At 38.5% G+C, this 20,794-nt stretch overlaps 1 protein-coding gene and 1 pseudogene across 1 annotated transcript in view; both read left to right on the forward strand.

The window, feature by feature from the left end:
• MRPL36 (mitochondrial ribosomal protein L36) overlaps positions 1–20,794 on the forward strand; it is a 1,017,194-nt gene that overhangs the window by 12,820 nt on the left and 983,580 nt on the right. The window lies entirely within an intron of this gene.
• LOC126957426 (3-hydroxyisobutyryl-CoA hydrolase, mitochondrial-like) lies at positions 15,208–16,410 on the forward strand (annotated as a pseudogene).

A 20,794-nucleotide genomic window follows, 5' to 3' on the forward strand; every position in this document is an offset into this window, starting at 1 on the left:
TGGTTTTTGTTATTGTTGTTATGGTGGTGTTCCACTAGCTGCCTTAACTAACAGGATAACTCCTAATGTACATTGTGTAAAAGAAAAAAAATTACGATGTCCTAGGAGATACACTGCATAATACCTCTAATGAAGCCAGTGAAGCCACAAACCATCTGTCCTCCACCCGGACCTCCACCCAGCAGAAAAGCCCCCAATCCGGCCCACTAAGCCCACTCGGCAGTCAGTCCAGCCCTCCCAGCCTCTCAGAGGAGGAGAACCAGGGAGGAAAGGAGGGCCGACCGTGATGGCACAAGCTGGGCACATGAAGACAGCGGCGACCAAGACTTTCCAACAAGTCTAGATGGGTTGCATGTGTGTGAAGCCTCATATTAGAATTTGTTTTTCATGGAGCTGTCTTTCCCAGTTGCCACAAACTTTCATTAGATTGTCTTACATGTAGTCTTAATAATTGTAAAAATAATAAATATGTATGTGTGTGTGTTATAAGGAATTCCAAAAGCTGTAACTCAAAATGTATTTTGGAAAATGAAAATGTTGTTAAGAAAATTTCTGCAGCAAGAAAAAACAACAACAAAACCAGCTTGGTGTGCCCTCAAATAAATGTGCCAGAGCAGAGATTCTCCTCCCCCAGCATGTACAGAATACCATTGGATCATTAATAAAATAATCACACTGCCTCGGAGATGGACCTGAACAGGCCCGCTTCCTCCCCCGAGGTGGGGCTCCCAGGGAATCCTGCTCTTAGGATTAACCGTGATTACATCCTGGGGGAAATTACACATCGGTCTAAGTTTGTTTCTCGTTTCTTCAAAAGTATTTGTACAAAAACAAGGCACAAATTAAGCACCCAGAATGATTTCCCAAGACCTTTGAAAAGCCATTCATCCTGCTGCCTGCATTCCCGGAGCCATGAGGCCTTGAGCTGTGGGTCTTGACACTTTCCCTCCATCTGCCAAGGTTCATTCTTCCGCAGGCCCAAAATCTCAACATGTTTTAGAAAGTTAATTATTAAATGCTGTCAATTGTTGTTGAGTTGTATAATAGCAAAGGTAGAGGCACAAGTACATTATGCCATCTTTCCCCCATCTACCGCACATTTAACTACCTTTGATCTTATCTAATAGTAGATATATAACTGAAATAATCACCATTTAAATATATGAGGTTGTTTGACATAGGTACTACACACAGGGAAAATCAATAATGATTATACAATCACCAGATACAATGTAAACGGCATACCGCGAAGTCTTTACAGGCGAGATAACATCACAGAATTCCCAACCAGAGTCAATAGCCATTAGTTTTAAAAGTGGCCACTTGAACTTGTGTGTGTAGGTGTGTGCACTACAGCCAGGTTGCCCATGGGTGTAGGATCTTCAAATAAACGAGGTTCAAAGAAATAAAGAGGAGGTTTAAGAAACAAACCATAGTGGTGGTCAAAATGCCCTGAACTTTTGAAAACATAAGTATCTTCAGGTGATGTTTATTTTCAAATCAGTCCTAGTCCTTTGCATTTTGCCAGACTTAAGCTAAGGAGTCCACTTACACGGACAATTAAATTCAAGGGTCTAAAACACTTTTCACAACACAGAGAATTCAACCTGGCAGCTTTGATGCCTAACAGCTTTGATCCCTTGAAGCTGTTTTGGTCTTCACAGCAAATGTGCCTACTGTCGGTGTGGTGGGGAGGAGGGGAGTCATCAAAATGAGTCTATTTTGTATCATTTTCTCCAAGGCCGTGGAATCTTGACATTCTCATAAATGAATTTTCACAACTGAGTCATTTGGGAAGGAAAATATTTTTCACTCAGGAAAAAAATCTGCAAGAATTTCTGAAACCCAGAGACCTATCTTGACATCTGAAAGTTGATCAACGTCAGGGTTCTTGGCCAATATTGAAAAGTTAAGAAATGGATTCAGTGAAATGTAAGCAGTTATCAACTTTTGAGATGGTTCTCAGGCTGAACAGGAGCCTCGATGATGAATCTTTTCTGAGTCCTCGAAGCCAAGCCTGGAAACGCGTGTACGGATTCTGTTGACGTATGGGTCCCTCTCTGCTGTCCAGACGCAGTTCCAGGAGGGCCAGCTTCCCAGCCATTAATCAAGGGGGCAGCGGATGCATTTTCCATCTGTTGAGAGCCATCTAGAGAGGTACTGTGAAAAACGTCAGCATTATCCCTCTATTTACATCCACCAGTGCCAAAAGCCTGGCACGACTAAATCCTAAACACACACGATGAGGCGAAGAGAAATGTCCAGCGAAAACCAGAAAGCTGCCATTCTTGTCCTCTTATAAAATTAAAAGCACTTTGAAGGAATACAGCTGTCGCTTTATAACCCTTATCCTCTTCCCCTCCAACGTAGCTGTCAAATTTACTGTTTGAGCTTCTCTTTGTAATCACACGATTATGCACTCCATCACCCTCTCCGCCCTCATCATTCCATCTAATGGTTTTAAAGGGAAAGGAAATTACTTGTCCTCGCAGCCAGCAGTTGACACTTTTATGGGTCATCTGTAATGAAGCTATTCTTCGGCTTTAATGGAGACCTTGATTCCGACCAGTGTGAATAATTGTCAAAAGGTGATTAATTAAATATTCACCACTCCCCTATAAAATTGATCAACATATTACATTACAGCACTCCAAAAGTTATTTTATTTCTTCATTCTACTTCAAATTCTATGCATTTAAACAAGCTTTAAACTGGAGCCATATAATTTACTGCATATTAATTATACGTGACCACTGAATAAAGTTCAAAAAAATGTTTTACACCTTTTTTTAACTCCATACGAACACGCTACCATTACTTACAACATTGAGAAGTCCTATGTTGAATGTGAAATGTCTCACAATTGTTTCCTGAATGGATATAGCACAGATTTCTCAGGTAACAGGTATTAAGTTCTATAAGCACGTAGCTTTATCTGAAATAAATTGCCAAGACTAAAAGTAATATATCAAATTCCACTGATACATAATTTTCTTTTCTTTTCTTTTTTTTTTTTTTTTTTTTGTGATGGAGTTTCTCTCTGTCCTCCAGGTTGGAGTGGAGTGGCATTATCTTGGCTCACCGCAACCTCTGCCTCCAGGGTTCAAGTGATTCTCGTGCCTCAGCCTCCTGAGTAGCTGGGATTACAGGTGCCCACCACCACGCTTGGCTAATTTTTCTATTTTTATAGGGACAGGGTTTCACCATATTGGTCAGTTGGTCTCGAACTCCTGACCTCAAGTGATCCACCTGCATCGGCCTCCCAAAGTCCCAAAGTGCTGGGATTGCAGGTGTGAGCCACCGCGCCCAGCTGATACATAAATTTTTGACTCTTAAAACATCCCAGGACAAGACTAGTGACCATTGCTCATCCATCTCTTCAAACTCTCAAAGCCCAATAATTGGGGTGTGGATGAAGGACAGGGAAGGAAAATTGCCAGATTGAAAACTTTGCTAGACTGAAAATAAAGACTTAGCTTCCATCAAGACCATGAATCTCTGGCTTTGGCTAACTTTGGTCTTTGACAGACTGAGTAAATAAATGCAAAATCTTCTCAGAAAATCAGTCCTTTCTGCTTCCATTTCCCCACTGCATTAGGTATTCTTGTGACTGAGTAGAGGGCAAGCAGGGAAGATTATAAAAATCGAAACTCCTGATTTCAAACGTTAAACTCAATTAAGAGATGCCCGAGTCTCAGTAATCAAACAAAATTTTACCAACAAGGAATAAATATGACATAGGAAATTATGTTTAAAATGTATGAAAATAAATTGAGGGAAAATTACAAAAAAATCAAAACAGAACCTGATTCTGTGTAGACAGCATTTCTGCTCTTGTATCAGGAGTAATCGATGAAATGGAGTGATATGGGAGTGTTTCAGATAATGTAGAAGAGTGCCAACGTGTCAAATGGTGATTAAAAAAAGCAATATTTCACAGAAATGTACAGAGTGATCCCCGCACGCACAGAGACACCAAGTCGTTCTAAACCACATGGAGCAGCTAAAGGTTTAGCCTACACCTTGGACTCCTGCTGCTGGTGGACGCGCCCACAACTAAATCCAGCGCAGTCTGGGACCTCCGATCAAAGTCTGCGTGAATCCACCCACAGACATTCTAGAAGTCCTTGGAGGCGACTCTTTTAATGCAGATTACTGATTTCATTGAAGCAGTCAATCAACTGTTTCCCCCCCCAGGCTGTTAAAATGTCATTGAGTGAACACAGCAGATAAAAAAAAAAGATGAGCAAAAAAGTAATATTTCAACTTGAACAAACTTGCTATTTGTAGACTTGATCACATGGATCTGCTGCAGTCAACATGATTTCAGCAGCAGCTACAGGAATGAATCCCACAAAGGGACTGAGTTTAATCATCCAATCCCAGACTGTATTGATTTTGGGACTACTTGCAATGACTATATAAATAAGCCATTTCTTTGCAACTGTATCTGCAGCCGGTCATGAACCCAAAACCTTCACAACCTGGTCCAAAGTGAATTATGCCCTGCAGAAATAAATTAATAAAACTAACACAGCCGGCCTTCTCCACCAACTTATTTTCACGTTTCAAGAGCTTAAAAATATAAAATCAATAATCATTTAGTCATAAGGGTAAATGAAGCGACATAACATCAAAGTATCCCCTTTAGCCATTCAAGTCATCCTAGGTAATTTATCTCATCAAAAGGCAGAGGTAATAATCCTTTCCACTCTGAGACAAGCTGCCACACAGCTGCTGTATTATCCTAGAGTAAACAAGTTGGGAGAAAATATTAAAAATCAATATCTGTTTCCTTCTATCAGACCAGCTGGCATCCATCATAAATCCGCCCCTGTAAAGAGTTCTTGGAGTTGGGCACCCAGAGTGAAAAACACAATCGAATTAACAACAGAAAACCAAGATCTGCTCAATAGGGAAAGACAGCTGGATTTCTTTAAAAATGCAGTATTTTAACAATTGCAAAAATTTACTGAAATTATAATTATAGGGGAAAAATCTATCATAGCCATAGGGTACCACAAAAAAAAGCAATTACCAGTGCTGTAAAATAAAAATACAAACAGCAGCTTTCGATAGTCGCTGCAAGTGATTCCAGGTATTTGATTTACTTAATTGGTCATTTGTTCATTCATTCATTTATTTATGTAGCCTGATGATTTCCTGCCATGATCTTCAGGCCCCAACCCCTCTAACCGGAGAATCTATCACGTTGTCACATATCACATTCCCTCCCCGCCCCAGGATGCCTGGGAAATGGCTGGACTACCCCTCACGTGATCACAACTGCCCACAGAGAAATTTGGCTGTGATGCAAAATCACGGAGGAGTTTGTTCCTGGGGGAGAGAAGAGCGTGCGCCTGATCTTAGACGTGGCGTCCGTGGTGACAGATTCAGACGCTGGACACCCTGGACACGTGAGCAGGAACCAGAAGCTACGTCCACCCAGAGCCGAAGGAGAAGGTTGCTGGGACTTCCCGTCTCCTGCTGCAGGAACAAACTGTTAGACAAACCCTTCCATAAAACAGAGAGCCAGCTGGGCACAGTGATGCACGCCTGTGATCCCAGCAGTTTGGGAGACCTAGGCAGGCAGATTATTTGAGGTCAGGAGTTCGAGACCTGCCTGGCCAACATGGTGAAACCCTGTCTCTACTAAAAATACAAAATTTAGCCTGGCGTGACAGTGCATGCCTGTAATCCCAGCTACTCAGGAGACTGAGACAGTAGAATCACTTGAACCCGGGAGGCAGAGGTTGCAGTGAGCCAAGATCACACCATTGCATTCGAGCCTGGGTGACAGAGCAATATTCCAAAGGAAAAACAAAAAAAAAACAAAAAAAAACCCTTGGATTCTGAGGATCTGCTTGCCTTAACACCTAGTCTAAATTTTATTTCTGGAAAATACGATGTGATTGTTGTTCTTACTGAAGCTTTCAGATTTACTTTTTGTAAAAGTTATCAGAATGTCTATACACACAGGCAAACACATACACAAACACACATAAACAAGCACAGTGTCGTAGATACTTGAAGAACAAAATCCTTTAGCTACAATTACTTCTCAGGAATGGTTGACTCAGTCTTTGGAATTTAGTTACACGTCATCATGATTCTGATAAACCACTTCTGTCTCATACCCTCCTTACAATTGTCTGTACTTTAAGCTCAATACAAGGTCTTCCTCCAAATTTCCCAAATCCAATGGCCTTATGCATAAGATCTTTTCACAAAGAGGCTTCTTCTATTCCTGAATAATTAATATCTTGAAGAAGCCCAAAAATAAATCTCTCAGGGTAAATCCTACCTGTGTCAATTTATCTCATATTTTATTTTTAATAACAGTATCATTCTATCCTATCTCCTTCAGTGGCGCGCCCCTGACCCCAGGCATTCTCATCTTTAAATGTACAGCCTCATATCCAACATCTTATTCAGGTACTGCCTGATAAGCACTCCTGCCCTCCTAGTCCAGGAATAGACACCAGGTATTCATGAACAAGGGCTAAGAAGACATCAGATGACACTAGAATCTTCACCATGGCTGACTTATGGGGAATTTCTAGTTAACCAAAAACCCTAAATCATTTCTACATATATTCCTGTTTAGAGATTCATGATTCCTCACCTGTCTGACCATTTGAAGTTTTCATTTTGGGTTTTGTTTTCACCTAGGTAGTTGCCCTTCATTGTTCCGTAGCAAATGTGATCTCATGAGTGCTCCCCCAGCTAGCTCAATGAAAATTCCATATGGATCTTGATTCTCAGGTAGCAACACATCTGCTGCTATCCCCACCCAGATCAATAGTCATGCCAGAGAGTAAAGGAAGACACACTCAGAAGGCACAGGGCCACAGGGCCTGAGTGGTACAGAGCTTTCTGCTTCCCTAGAAACAGAAACCCCAAGAGAGCAGGGCCTCCCGCACCTGCTGACTGTGCACCTGCCAGACTCCCACACACCTGCAGCTTCGTGGGCAAGCGCTCAGAGACAGTCGGAGCAATGGAAGACACCACTGCTTTTCATGACATCAGAAAATAGCAGAGAGGTTCTTTTGTATTCCAGGGTCAACCCAAATTAGAAACCAATTACGAACCACTCCAAGAAGCTAAAACGATGTGCTCTTGTTAGAAATAATCAAAGGTGATGTTTCAGGTCACTTGGCGTCCTCTGCAAAGCATCAGCACTCTTAATTCTCATTTGAAAATTTTCCTTTGCCGGCGCAGTGGCTCACACCTGTAATCACAGCACTTTGGGAGGCTGAGGCAGGTGGATCACCTGAGGTCGGGAGTTCAAGATCAGCCTGGCCAACATGGAGAAACCCCATCTCTACTAAAAATACAAAATTAGCCGAGGTGGTGGTGCATGCCTGTAATCTCAGCTACTCGGGAGGCTGAGGCAAGAGAATCACTTGAACCCGGGAGGCAGAGGTTGCGGTGAGCCGAGATTGTGCCACTGCACTCCAGCCTGGACAACAAGAACGAAACTCTGTCTCAAAAAAAAGAAAAAAAAAAAAAGAAAGAAACAAAGAAAATTTTCCTTCAAATTAGACACTTTTTAATACTAAATGCTGGCAGTAGAATAATATTTGCAAAATTGTCCTAGTCTTCGAAGATAACTTTTTATCAGAGAAATGACTAAGTGAGCTCTTGTTAGCTCTTGTTATCTGCTTAGTTCAGAACACAAAGTATAAACTTAAAAACCTTCAGATTATGATGTATTGGAGTATCAATCCTCAGAAATATCACTTTTGCAGGCACGTAATACTACATTGAAGGGTAAAATGATTACAGATGGGACTCTCTCAGAGGAAGGTACCTAAGAGCCCAGTAAACACCATCCTAAATCCCGACCCACAGCTTGTCACCAAGACAGCTACGAAGGCAGGACACATATCGCAGTTCCATGGCTAAGTGTCATGATGTGGGCTGAGGCCATACATCATGTGAGCCTCCCACAAGACTCTCCCAAGCAGATGTACTGAATCTCTTTCTTTTAGGAAACATTTAATTATTGACACTTCTCAATGAGTATTGAGAAAGTGAACTCTTTAAATTTCTATGGTTGCTAAGAGACTGATATTTAGTGTTTGAAAATTTTCATCTATATCAGATATATTGTTTTTTTTCCATTGCAGACAGAACCCAGAGATCTGCTAAAAGGTGCCAAATGGAACTTTTATAAAGAGAAATAATACAGTGTCATATGTCTGATCTATTAAGGAACGTTTAGCACAGCAAATGAAGCATAGTTACTCTGGCTAATGACGATTATTTACTTGAATTTACTAATTGAATATTAAACAAGGAAAATATTTATGTACTGGGTAACATTTTTCTATTTATACTAAAGATAATATTGAATGTCATGTAATAAACATCTAATATTTTTCAGTTGTTTAATGAATTAAAACTTTATTTTCCTATAAAATTTGATTTAGAAAAAAATACTTTCAGGTTAATAATTCTGGAGAGTGGAGATGTGCTAAATGCATCATACTGCTTAGTTCCAGTGACTCACGCAATCTAATTGACTGAGAAGCAGGTATAGAAAGGGAGACTCCCGCCTTTCCTACGGGAAACATGTCCACGGGAAACTGGCACCCATGTCTGTTGTTCATGCTCCTGTCTGAGATGAAGTTGACTCGTGGCCACTGTGAGCAGATTCTCCTTCCTGGGAATGTTGATTTGGATGGGGAAATACCAATCTATTCTCAGGGTTTGGGTGGAACTGTAACATGTGAATTGGCTGCTTAGAAGAAGTAGAGGATTAAAAAGTAGAGAAAGCCAGCCATCTTGCAAAAGAAGAGAAACAAAACCAAGAGGAAGAGGAAAGAGATGGAAAACCATGCTGAAAGCTTTTCAGCTCCTAGTTCCAGGCCCTTCCTGAGCTTTGACTACCTTTCTGCTCTTGAGTTCCACAAGACTCTGTGTTGTTGCAAGAATTCCTTTCCTGCTTGGGTTAGACTAAGTGGTTTCCTAAATCAGATTTGAAAACTTAGATGAAATGGACAAATTACAAGATTAATGTTTACTTCTAAAGCAGAGGCCAGAAGAAATAGCAAACATAAATAAATCTACACACTTTAAAAAATTGACTCAGTAATCAAATACCTGTGTCTTCATCATCATCACCATCACCACCAGATTCAGATGGTATTAGGAGAGTTCATAAGCAAGGTCTTATAACTCCAGTTTTCCACTTAACTGTCAACCATAGAGAAATTCATGCACATATATTCTGGCACACAAATATTGATTTGGGCATTACTTATGATAGCATTGTATCTTCTACCTCTAGGCCATCTGGTATATATTTTACAAAATACTATGCAGCTGTTATTACACACAAATACATGCAGGTTTTGTTATTTGTTTGGTTTAGGTCTTTGATGTATAACTACAGCCAATCGTCCATGTTGTGCTTCTCTCACTCAAAACCTAATAGAAATATACGCAAGAACCAAATAGAACTTCTAGAGGTAAAAAAGTCAATATCTGAGATGAGAACTCACTAGATGGATTTAGCAGATTAAATACTACAGAAAAGTGTCACTCAGAGGGCAGAGGAAAAGGGGAGATGATAACAAAGCAAAGATGAAAAAGAAAAGAAATGACTGCACTAAAATAAAACATATAAAATTATCATATTAATTATTTTGTGTAAATTATATGTATATAAGCAACTAGAAATGTTTGAGTCAGAGGATTTGAAAAGTGAGGAAGATTGGAAGGGTAAATAATTTTTAAAGTAAATAAGTATTCCTTTAGCCCAAAGATCCCAGACCTGGGACTCTATCCCATAGAAATAAATTAAGTGAAAATATATGTACAATGATATTTGTTGCACGAACATTGCAAATGGCAAGAAATTGGAAATAATGTAGTGCCCTAATTAGAAAAATGGGTGAATAAATTATGATATTCTACTTTCATGAGATAGAATACAATGCAACCATCAAAAATAAATAGAGCTATACACTGCAGAAGACAAATCAGATAACCAAAAGAGATAAAAATGCATCATATATTTAAAAAAAAAAAAAGCACAGAGAGGGAGGAAAAACACTAGAATCTCAGGGACCAATGGGAAAACATTAAACAATCTAATAGAAGTACATCTGGAGTCCCTGAATTAGAAAAGAGGTCAAAAATACACTTGAATAAATAATGATTAATATTTTTCCAAATTGATGAAAACTATGAACACACAGGTAGAATAAGCTCACAAAAGCCCAGTCAAATAAGTACAAAGAAAGCCCTGCAAGCAGCCAGGGATTAGAGGGTGAGAAAACATGAACAGTGGAGACAAAGATAAGAATGATTACAGATTTCCTAAGAGAAACAATGAAAGCCAAAAGACAATGAAAACAATCTACAAAGTGTTGCAAAGAAAAAAAAAAAGTCAACCTATAGTTCTATGTCCAGGGAAATAGTTGTCAAACATAAGGCAAACTTTTTTTTGAGTAAAGAAATCCAATTATCACAAGTAGATATGAACTACAATGTTAATAGGAAAAAAACTTCACAACTTTATGCTGAAATTAAGAAAAATCAGTTCAGAACTTGGATCTATAAAAAAAAATAAAGAGCCCCCAAAATGATAAATGTGCAAGTAAGTATTAAGATTATTTTTTCCACTTTTGAAATTTTTAGAAATAACTGATCATTTAATGCAAAAAGTAATACTACATTATGAGGTTTATATGTGTAAATAAGATATATGACAATGGGAAATGGAATCACACTCTTATAAAAGTCTTGCATTATATACATTGAGATATAACATTTAAAGGTGTATTTCATTGAGTTAAAGTTGCATATTGTAAACACCAGACACCACTAAAATTATATATAATTATAAAGAGGTATAACTAGTAAGATGATAATTGTGATAAATTGAAATAATTTTATAATGTCAAAATAAAAAAATGCAAAAAAAGAAAGACAAAGAAGTAAAAATCAGATGGGACAAACAGCAACAGGTTGATTTAAATCAAATCATAGTAATAGTTACACTAAATATAAAAAATGTAAAAACATTAATTAAAAGGAAGAGACTATTAGATGATAGAAAAGCAATACTCTAATTATTCTGTCTGTAAGAAATAAGCTGTAAATATAAAGACAGAACCAGGTTAAAATAAAATGACAGAAAGGGGTATAAAATGCAAAAGCTAATCATAAGAAAGTTGAAGTGACTATCTTAGTATAGATAAAGTAGGCTTTAGGACAAGAAATATTATAATATATAGAAAGACATACAGAATATATTTTATTATAATAAAAAGCTGAATAAAATGTAAACTAAAAATGCAACGTGTAAAACTTTGCAGGCTTCAGCTAAAGCAGTTCTTAAAACAAAATGCATAGCATTAGATGCTTTGTTTGAAAAATGGGAAAAGTCTAAATTCAGTAGCCTAAACCTCTACCTTAAGAAACTGACAAAAATGAATATCGAAGCAAACTCAAAATAAGAGGAGAAAATAATAAAAGTCAGATCTGCCATTAATAAAATAAAAATGGAAAAACAATAAAATCAAAAGGTCATTCTTTGAAAGGATCAATAAAATTTATATACTTTTAGTTGACTGAACAAGAAAAAGAGAAGAACAGATATAAATTGCCACTAACGGGAGTCAAAGAATACATACCACCACAGATCCTAGAGGCATAAAAAGGTTATGAGGAAGGATTATAAAGAGACAGACTTATGCAAATATATTCAACCACTTAGATACAGTGGGGAAACTTTTTAAAGATACCACAGATAAGAAAAAAAATTAAGTCTGAATAGCTCTGTATCTATCTAAAAAAAAAAAAAATTTAAAAACCTTCCTACAAAGAAAATCCAGGCTCATATGACTTCAGTAGTAAATTCTATCAATCATTTAAGGAATAAATAATAATATACATTTTATTTTTAGAAAATAGAGAAGTTTCCTAATTTATTTTATGAGGCCAAACTACCTTGATACCAAATTACCAAAACCGGACGAAAATATCTCAAGAAACATACAGAACAATAGCTATCATTGAATATGCAAATTCTTTTATAAAATATTAGCAAATTAAACCTAGCCATAAAAATAAAATATATTGTGACTGAATAGAGTTCATCCCAAAAATTTGGGATTAATTAACATTCAAAAATTGATTAACATGATTCACCTTGTTAACAAAATAAAGAAGAAAAACTACCTGATTACCCGAATTTACGGAAGAAAAAAAGAGAAAAGCATTTGACAAAATTGAAGCTCTCAACAAAATAAGGGGAGAAAGGGACATCCTCAATCCAATAAAGAACATATACAGTCAGTCTACAATTAACAACATATTTAATGATGAAAAACAATGCTTTCCTCCCTATAATCAGGGGCAAGGCAACGTCTGCTCCCACCACTTCTTCTCAGTATTGTCCTGGGGCTTCTACCCAGTGCAATACGGCACGAAAAAGAAGCAAAAGTCATACACATTGCAAAGAAAGAAATAAAATTGCCTTTATTTGTACATAACATAATCTCTGGATGTAGAAAATTCTAAAGAATCTACAAAAGCTGCTAGAATTAACTGACTAATGTATCAAGGTCATATAACAAAAGGTCAACATATAATAGTTAATGATATTTCTCTCTGCTAGCAATGAGCAATTGGAAAATGAATTTTTTAAATGTCCATTATCAACAGCATCAAAACCTATGTAAGAATAAAAATGTCAAAATATGTGCCATATTATATGCTAAACTACAGCATATTTCTGGGAGAAATTAAATAAATCTAAGTAAATGGCAAGAAATATCATGTTCATTGATGGGAAGACTCAATATTGTGATATCAATTTTCCCCCAATTAATCAATAGAGTCATTGAAATCAAAATCCCAACAGACATTTTAGTAGAAAATGACCAGATTATTCTAAAACTTCTATGAAAATGCAGAGAATCTGGAAGAGCCAACACAGCTAGGGCAAAGCTGACGAACTTACACCAGCTGACTTCCATGTCTGCCTCAGTAACAAAGTCAATGTGATATCCACTTTGAAAGACACATGCAGATCAATGGAATAAAGTTAATAGCCTACAAATCGATGTGCACTTCAGGGTTCAGTTGATTTTCCAGTCAAGTTAATGGGGAAAAGATAATCTTTTTAACAAATAGTACTAGAACAACTGGATATCAGCTAAAGCACAAAAACAACAAAAGCAAAACAAACAAACCAGCACCTGTCAGACACACACCAAAAAAACTTGAAACAAGTCATAGGCCTAAATCTAAAATTATAAACTACAAAACTCCTGGAAGAAATGAGGAGAAAATCTTTGTGACATAGAGGCTAGCATAAATTTCCTGCATATGATGCAAAAAGCTAAATCCCAAATTAAAAAAAAACTGATAATTTAAACTTCAACAAAATAGAAAACTTCTCTTCTTAGACTTTTTTTTTAAATGAGGTAAGCCATATATTGGCGGAAATATTCATAATACATATTTCAGACCAATCCGGCACCCAAAATATGTAAAGAACTCTCATAACTTAAGAATATATTGAAAAACCAGATTGTTTCAAAATGTTGGCAAGTATTTCAACATGTCATTTATAAACAAAAGATACATAAATGACCAATAAGCACATGAGAAAAATGTTTGCCATGTTGTCAGAGAAATGCAAATTAAAATCTCAAGAAGATATTAGCACAAAACCACTGGACTAGCTAAAGTTACAAAGCTGAAAAATATAACGAGTAGCAAGTGTTGGTATGAATGCTACAGCTCACTGGTGGAAATGTCAAGTGAGACAGCCCTTTGGCAAGCAGTTTGGAAGGTTCTTACAAAGTCACACATACACTAAGCATATGGCATGGTGCTTGTACACCTAGGTATTTGCCTAAGATAAATGAAAACATAATCCAACAAAAGCTTGCATGTGAATGTTCATAGCAATTTTACTCAACAGCCCCCACTAAATCACCACATCGAAAGTGACGCCTTAATAATGATGCTTGAAAAAAATTGTATTTTTGAATATAATTAGAGAGAGGTTGGAAAGTAACTGAGAAAACATGATCAATTAAAAACAATGACATTTATGAGGAAAGAATAAAATGGGAAATATAATATCTAGAAATAAACTATTTGGCAGAAAAGTAAAGCAGATCAGTACTCATAATAAATATGAGTTCTGTTCATGTAGCCAAAGAGAGAATCTTACAAATTGGGTTTAAAACATCCAATTATGCACCAACAGAAGAGATGCACCAAGGCACAACTTTCATACAGAGGTTGAAAAGAATGGGATGGGAAATGGATGCCAATCCAATGCTAATAAAAAGCTAGCAACTGGAGGTATTGACAGAAAGTAAATTAGAAGTCAGGGTGAAAATAACAAAGGGATAAAACTGGTTATTTATACAATAAAAGGAATAATGCATTAAGAAGACATGTCAGTCATAAACTTTTCTGCACATAACAACTTAAAAACACACAATGTACATAAAGTAGAAACTTCTCAGTCATTGTAAGAGACAGTAACTTAAAATTCAGAAACTAACAGATTAAATAGAAAGAAAGTAGAAAAGTTAAATACCTATACGTAATAAGCTTAGTCTAATTCGCCTTTCAATATTGAACTTGAACAGTTAGAGGATTTGTTTTAAGTGTTCAACAGGGACAGGGACCGGCTTCCAAGCCCACTCACCTGGCTGTTGACCAGCCTCACTCTCACCACGTGAGCCTGTACACAAGGTGGCCTCATGACCTCAGGTCACTGGTCTCAGGGAAACCTTGGCAGCTAATTTTCCCCAGATCAGTGACTGGAGGATAATGAGAGAAAGGAGACTCAAGGTGGAAAATCAGAATCTTTTAATACTTAATGTTGGAAGTGACATTCCATCATTTCTGACATGTTCTGTTCATTAGCATTTAGTGAAGTCCACTCTCACAGCTGACATGTATATATGTATACATACGCCTTACATGTCTACAGGTGCACATACCTGTGGATGCAGGCCTTACACATCTATAGGTGCACACATATGTTTACACAGGATGTACATGTTTATAGATACACAGGAGTGTATATACAGGCATACTTCAGAGCTGAGTGGTTCCAGACCACTGTAATAAAGCAAGTCACACAAATTTTTGATTTTCCCAATGCATATAAAAAGCTGTATTTGGAGGTGCTGGAAACGTCTGGGTGCTTCTTGCTCTGCTGCGTTAGCTCTCGAGTATTTAGCGATGGGGCAGCAGGAGGTGTGGACGCTCATGTCGAGGTTTAATGCATTCAAAAGGATTAATACCATACTGCACCATTTGAGAAAGTCCAAGCACACAGATGCAGCAGAAGATGTGCTAGTGGAAAAAACAAACAAACAAACAAACAAAAAAGGGTGTGCAGGAATCATAATACTAAACAGACCAAAGTTCCTAAATGCACTGACTCTTAATAGGATTTGGCAGATTTATCCACAACTAGAGAAGTGGGAGCAAGAGCCTGAAACTTTCCTGATCGTTATAAAGGGAGCTGGAGGAACGGCTTTCTGTGCTGAGGGTGATCTCAGAGTGATCTCGGAAGCTGAAAAGGCAAAACAGAAGATAGCTCTAGTTTTCTTCAGAGAAGAATCTATGCTGAATAATGCTTTTGGTTCTTGCTACACACCTTATGTTACAGTTATTCATGGAACTACAATGGATGGGGGAGTTGGTCTCTCAGTCCATGGGCAGCTTCGAGTGGGTACAAAAAGTGTCTTTTTGCCACGCCAGAAACGGCAGTAGGACTATTCTCTGATGTGAGTGGAGGTTATTTCTTGCCATGACTTCAAGGAAAACTTGGTTACTCCTTTGCATTAACAGGATTCAGATTAAAATGAAGATGTGTACAGAGCAGGAATTGCTACACACTCTGTAGATTCTGAGAAGTTGGGCATGTTAGAGGAAGATTTGTTAGCCTTGAAATATCCTTCAAAAGAAAATATTGCAGCTGTCTTAGAAAATTACCATACGGAGTCTAAGATTGATCGAGACAAGCCTTTTATACTTGAGGAACACATGGGCAAAATAAACAGTTGCTTTTCAGCCAATACTGTGGGACAAATTATTGAAAACTTACAGCAAGATGGTTCATCTTTTGCCCTAGAGCAATTGAAGGTAATTAATAGAATGTCTCCATCATCTCTAAAGATCACACAAAGGTAACTCATGGAGGGGTCTTCAAAGACCTTGCAAGAAGTACTAACTATGGAGTATCGGCTAAGTCGAGCTTGCATGGGAGGTCATGATTTTTATGAAGGCGTTAGGGCTGTTGTAACTGAAAAAGACCAGAGTCCAAAATGGAAACCAGCTGATCTAAAACAAGTTACTGATGAAGATTTGAATAATCACTTTAAATCTTTGGGAAGCAATGATTTGAAATTTTGAGGTGACAGGCTTTCCAGGTATATTCTGTACCATGGGTTGGCAATTTACAGTACATAGGCCAAATCCAGCCTGCTGCCTATTTTTATATGCACTGCAAGCTAAGAATGGTTTCCACATTGCTAAATGGTTGGGAAAAGAAATCAAAGACTAATATTTCATGACATGAAAATTATATGAAATATCAGAGTTCACAAATAAAGCTTTGTTGGAACTAGCTATAAAAAAAGTTATGTTTATCCTGGCTGGGTGTGGTGGCTCACGCCTGTAATCCCAGCACTTTGGGAGGCCAAGGCGGGCAGATCACAAGGTCAGGAGATGGAGACCATCCGGCTAACACAGTGAAACCCTGTCTCAACTAAAAATACAAAAAAATTAGCCGGGTGTGGTGGCAAGCACCTGTAGTCCCAGCTACTCAGGAGGCTGAGGCAGGAGAATGGCGTGAACACGGGAAGCGGAGCTTGCAGTGAGCCGAGACTGTGCCACTGCACTCCAGCCTGGGTGACAGAGCAAGACTCTGTTTCAAAAAAAAAAAAAGTTATATTTATCCTTTACAGTAGTCTATTAAGTGTGCAATAGCATTATGTCTAAAAAGCAGTGTGTATAACTTAATTTAAAATACTTTATTGGTAAAAAATGCTAAGGATGATCTGAGCCTTCAAGGAGTCCTCATCTTTTTGCTGGCGGATTGTCTTGCCTCAATGTCAGTGGCTGCTGCTTGATTAGAGTGGTGGTTGCTGAAAGTTGAAGTGACTGTAGCAATTTCTTAAAATAATACAAGAATGGAGTTTACCCCATTGGTTATATCTTCCTTTCATGAAAGATTTCTATGTAGTATGTAATGCCATTTGATAGCATTTTACCCACAGTAGAACTTCCTTCAAAATTGGAGTGTTTCCTCTCTGCTGCTTTATCAGCTAAGTTTAGGTAATTTCTAAATCCTTTGTTATTTCGACAATGTTCACAGCATCTTCACCAGGAAGATACTCCATCTCAAGAAACCACTTTCTTTGCTCATCCATAAGAAGGAATTCCTCATGTGTTCTCTCATGAGATTGTAGCAATCAAGTTCCATCTTCAGGCTCCACTTCTAATTCTAGTTATCTTGCTGTTTCTACCACATCTGCAGTTACTCCCTCCACTGAAGTCTTGATGCCTTCAAAGTCATCCATGAAGGTGGTAATAAACTTCTTCTAAACTCCTGTTAATGTTGATATTTTGACCTCTTCCTACAAATCATGAATGTTCTTAGCAGCATCTAATATGGTGAATTGTTTCCAGAAGATTTTCAACTTATTTTGCCCAGATGCATCAAGTGGAATCACTGTCTATTGCAGCTAGAGCCCTACAGAATGTATTCTCAAATATTAAGACTTGAAAGTCAAAATGACTCCTTGATCCTTGGGCTGCAGAATGGATCTGGTAATAGACATGAAGACAACATTCATCTCCTTGTACATCTGCATCAGAGCTCTTGGGTGGAAACCAGGTGAGTTGTTAATGAGCAGTAGTATTTTGGAAGAGATATTTTTTTTCTGAGAAGTAGGTCTCAACAATGGGCTTAAAATATTCAGGAAACCATGCTGTAAACAGATGTGCTATTATCCAGGCTTTGTTGTTTCAACTATAGAACGTAGGCAGAGTAGATTTAGCATCACTCTTAAGGGCTCTAGGACTTTCAGAAAGGTAAATGAGCATTGGCTTCAACTGAAAGTCACCAGCTCCACCAGCTCCTAACAAGAGAGTCGGCCTGTCCTTTGAAGCTTTGAAGCCAGGCATTGACTTTTCTCAAGGTACGAAAGTCCTAGGTGGCATCTTCTTGCAATGGAAGGCTGTTTCATCTGCACTGAAAATCTGTTGTTTCGTGTAGTCACCTTCATGAACGATCTTAGGTAGATCTGCTGCATAACTTGCTGCAGCTCCTCCATCAGCTCTTGCTGCTTCACCTTGATACTTTCATGTTATGGAGATGTCTTTTTTCCTTAAACCTCATGAACCCACCTCTGCTAGCTCCTGACTTTTTTTTTTTTTTTTTTTTTTTTCAGTTTCCTTCCCTCTCTCAAGCTTCATAGAATTGAAGAGAATTAAGACCTTTCTCTGGATTGGGTTTTGGCTTAAGGGAATCGTGTGTCTGGTTTGATCTTATCTAGAGCATTTAAACTCTCTTCCTATCAACAATATGCCTGTTTCGCTCACAATTCTTGTTTTCACTAAAGCAGCACTTTTAGTTTCCCTGAAAACTGTTTTCTTTGCATTCACAATTTGGCTGACTCTTTGGTACAAGAGGCCTAGCTTTTGGCCTATCTTGGCTTTTGACATGTCTTCCTTACTCAGCTTAATCATTCTTAGATTTTGATTTAAAGTGAGAGACGTGCAACTCTTCCTTTCACTTGAACACTTAAAGGCCATTGTAGAGTTATTAATTGGCCTAATTTCAATATTGCCATGATTCAGAGAATAGGGAGGCCTGAGAAGAGGAAGAGAGTTGGGGAACAACTAGGTAATGGGGCAGCCAGAACACAAACAATGGTTATTGATTAAGTTCTCAGTCCTATATGGGTGTGATTCCTGGTGCCCCAAAACAATTACAAGAGTGACATCAAAGATCACTGATCACAGACCACCAAAACAGCTGTAATAACAAAAAGTTTAAAATATTCTGAGAATTTCCAAAATGTGACAGAGACAGGAAGTGAGGATGTGCATGTGCACCTGTAGACATACAAGGCCTAAATGCATGTGCACCTGTGGACATACACGGCCTGTGTGCATGTGCACTTGTAGACATACAAGGCCTGTGTGCATGTGTGTGTGTACCTGTAGACATACAAGGCCTAAATGCATGTGCACCTGTAAACATACAAGGCCTGCGTGCATATGTGTGTGCACCTGTAGACATACAAGGCCTAAATGCTTGTGCAGTTGTAGACATACAACACATGGTCTGTGTTCATGTGCTCTTGTAGACATACAACGCCTGTATGCATATGTGTGTGCACCTGTAGACATACAAGGCCTGTGTGCATGCATGTACACCTGTAGACATTCAAGGCCTTGGTGGATATGTGGGTGCACCTGCAGACATCACTCATGGGCACCTGTAGACATGTAACGCTTATATATGTGAGCTGCACCTTTTTTTATGGTGTTTCACTTTATCACACTTCACAAAGAATGTTGTTTTTTTGGTTTGTTTTAAATAAATTGAGGATTTGTGGCAACTCTGCATCAAACAAGTCTATTGAAGCAATGTATGTCTACATACATTATATGTCTATAGGTGCACATGTCTACAGGTGCTCATGCATGTCTACAGGTGCTCATGCATGCACACAAGCCATGCATATCTACAGGTGTGCATGCATGTGTACCTAGGTCTAATTTGTTTATAGGTGCACAAACATGTATACATGTCTGTAATTGTATAAACATGCATATAAATACTTAGAGAGAGCTCTGGGGATTTCCCTGGGGAGGGGAAATAAGATTGGGTTAGCGGTCTATAGAGGGTCAAATGGTGACCCCCAAAAATATTCCATATCCTAAACCCCAGCCCCCATGAATGTGATCTTATTTCAAAAAAGGGTCTTTGCAGATGGAATTAGGTAAAATAGCTTGAGACGAAGTCATCCTGCATTATCTGTGTGAGTCCTAAATCCAATGGCAGTCATCCTAACAAGAGACAAAAGAGAAGACAGGAGCAGAGGGAAAGCCATGTGAAGAGAGAGGCAGAGACTGGAGTGATGTGGCCACAAGCCAAGGAACCCCAGGATTGCCGGCCAGCCTGGGACACAGAAGGTAAGGGGAGAAGACTTCTCCCCTGAGCCTCCAGAGGGAGCCAGTCCTGCCAGCACCCTGACTTAGGACATCAGGCCTCCAGAACTATGAGAGAAAACATGTCAGTCATCTTAAGTCACCAAATTTGTGATCATGTGTTACAGCAATCAGGGCAATCTTATTTTTATCAATAATGTTGAAATTGTTTACAGAAACAGTAGAATCCTGTATAACTTACGTAGATAAAATATCAGCTCCAGATTTGTTTGGATCTGGTTCACTCATGAAAGACACAAAGCCGCCAGACGTGGTGGCTCATGCCTGTAATCCCAGCACTTTGGGAGGCCGAGGTGGGCGTATCACCTGAGGTCGGGAGATCGAGACCAGCCTGACCAACATGGAGAAACCCCGTCTCTACTAAAAATACAAAATTAGCCGGGTGTGGTGGTACATGCCTATAATCCCAGCTAGTAGGCAGGCTGAGGCAGGAGAATTGCTTGAACCTGGGAGGCTGAGGTTGTGGTGAGCTGAGGTCGCACCATTGCACTCCAGCCTGGGCAACAAGAGCGAAACTCCGTCAAGAAAGAAAGAGAGAGAGAGAGAGAGAGAG

Source organism: Macaca thibetana, chromosome 6 (genome assembly GCF_024542745.1).
Source record: "Macaca thibetana thibetana isolate TM-01 chromosome 6, ASM2454274v1, whole genome shotgun sequence".
Taxonomy (NCBI): domain Eukaryota; kingdom Metazoa; phylum Chordata; class Mammalia; order Primates; family Cercopithecidae; genus Macaca; species Macaca thibetana.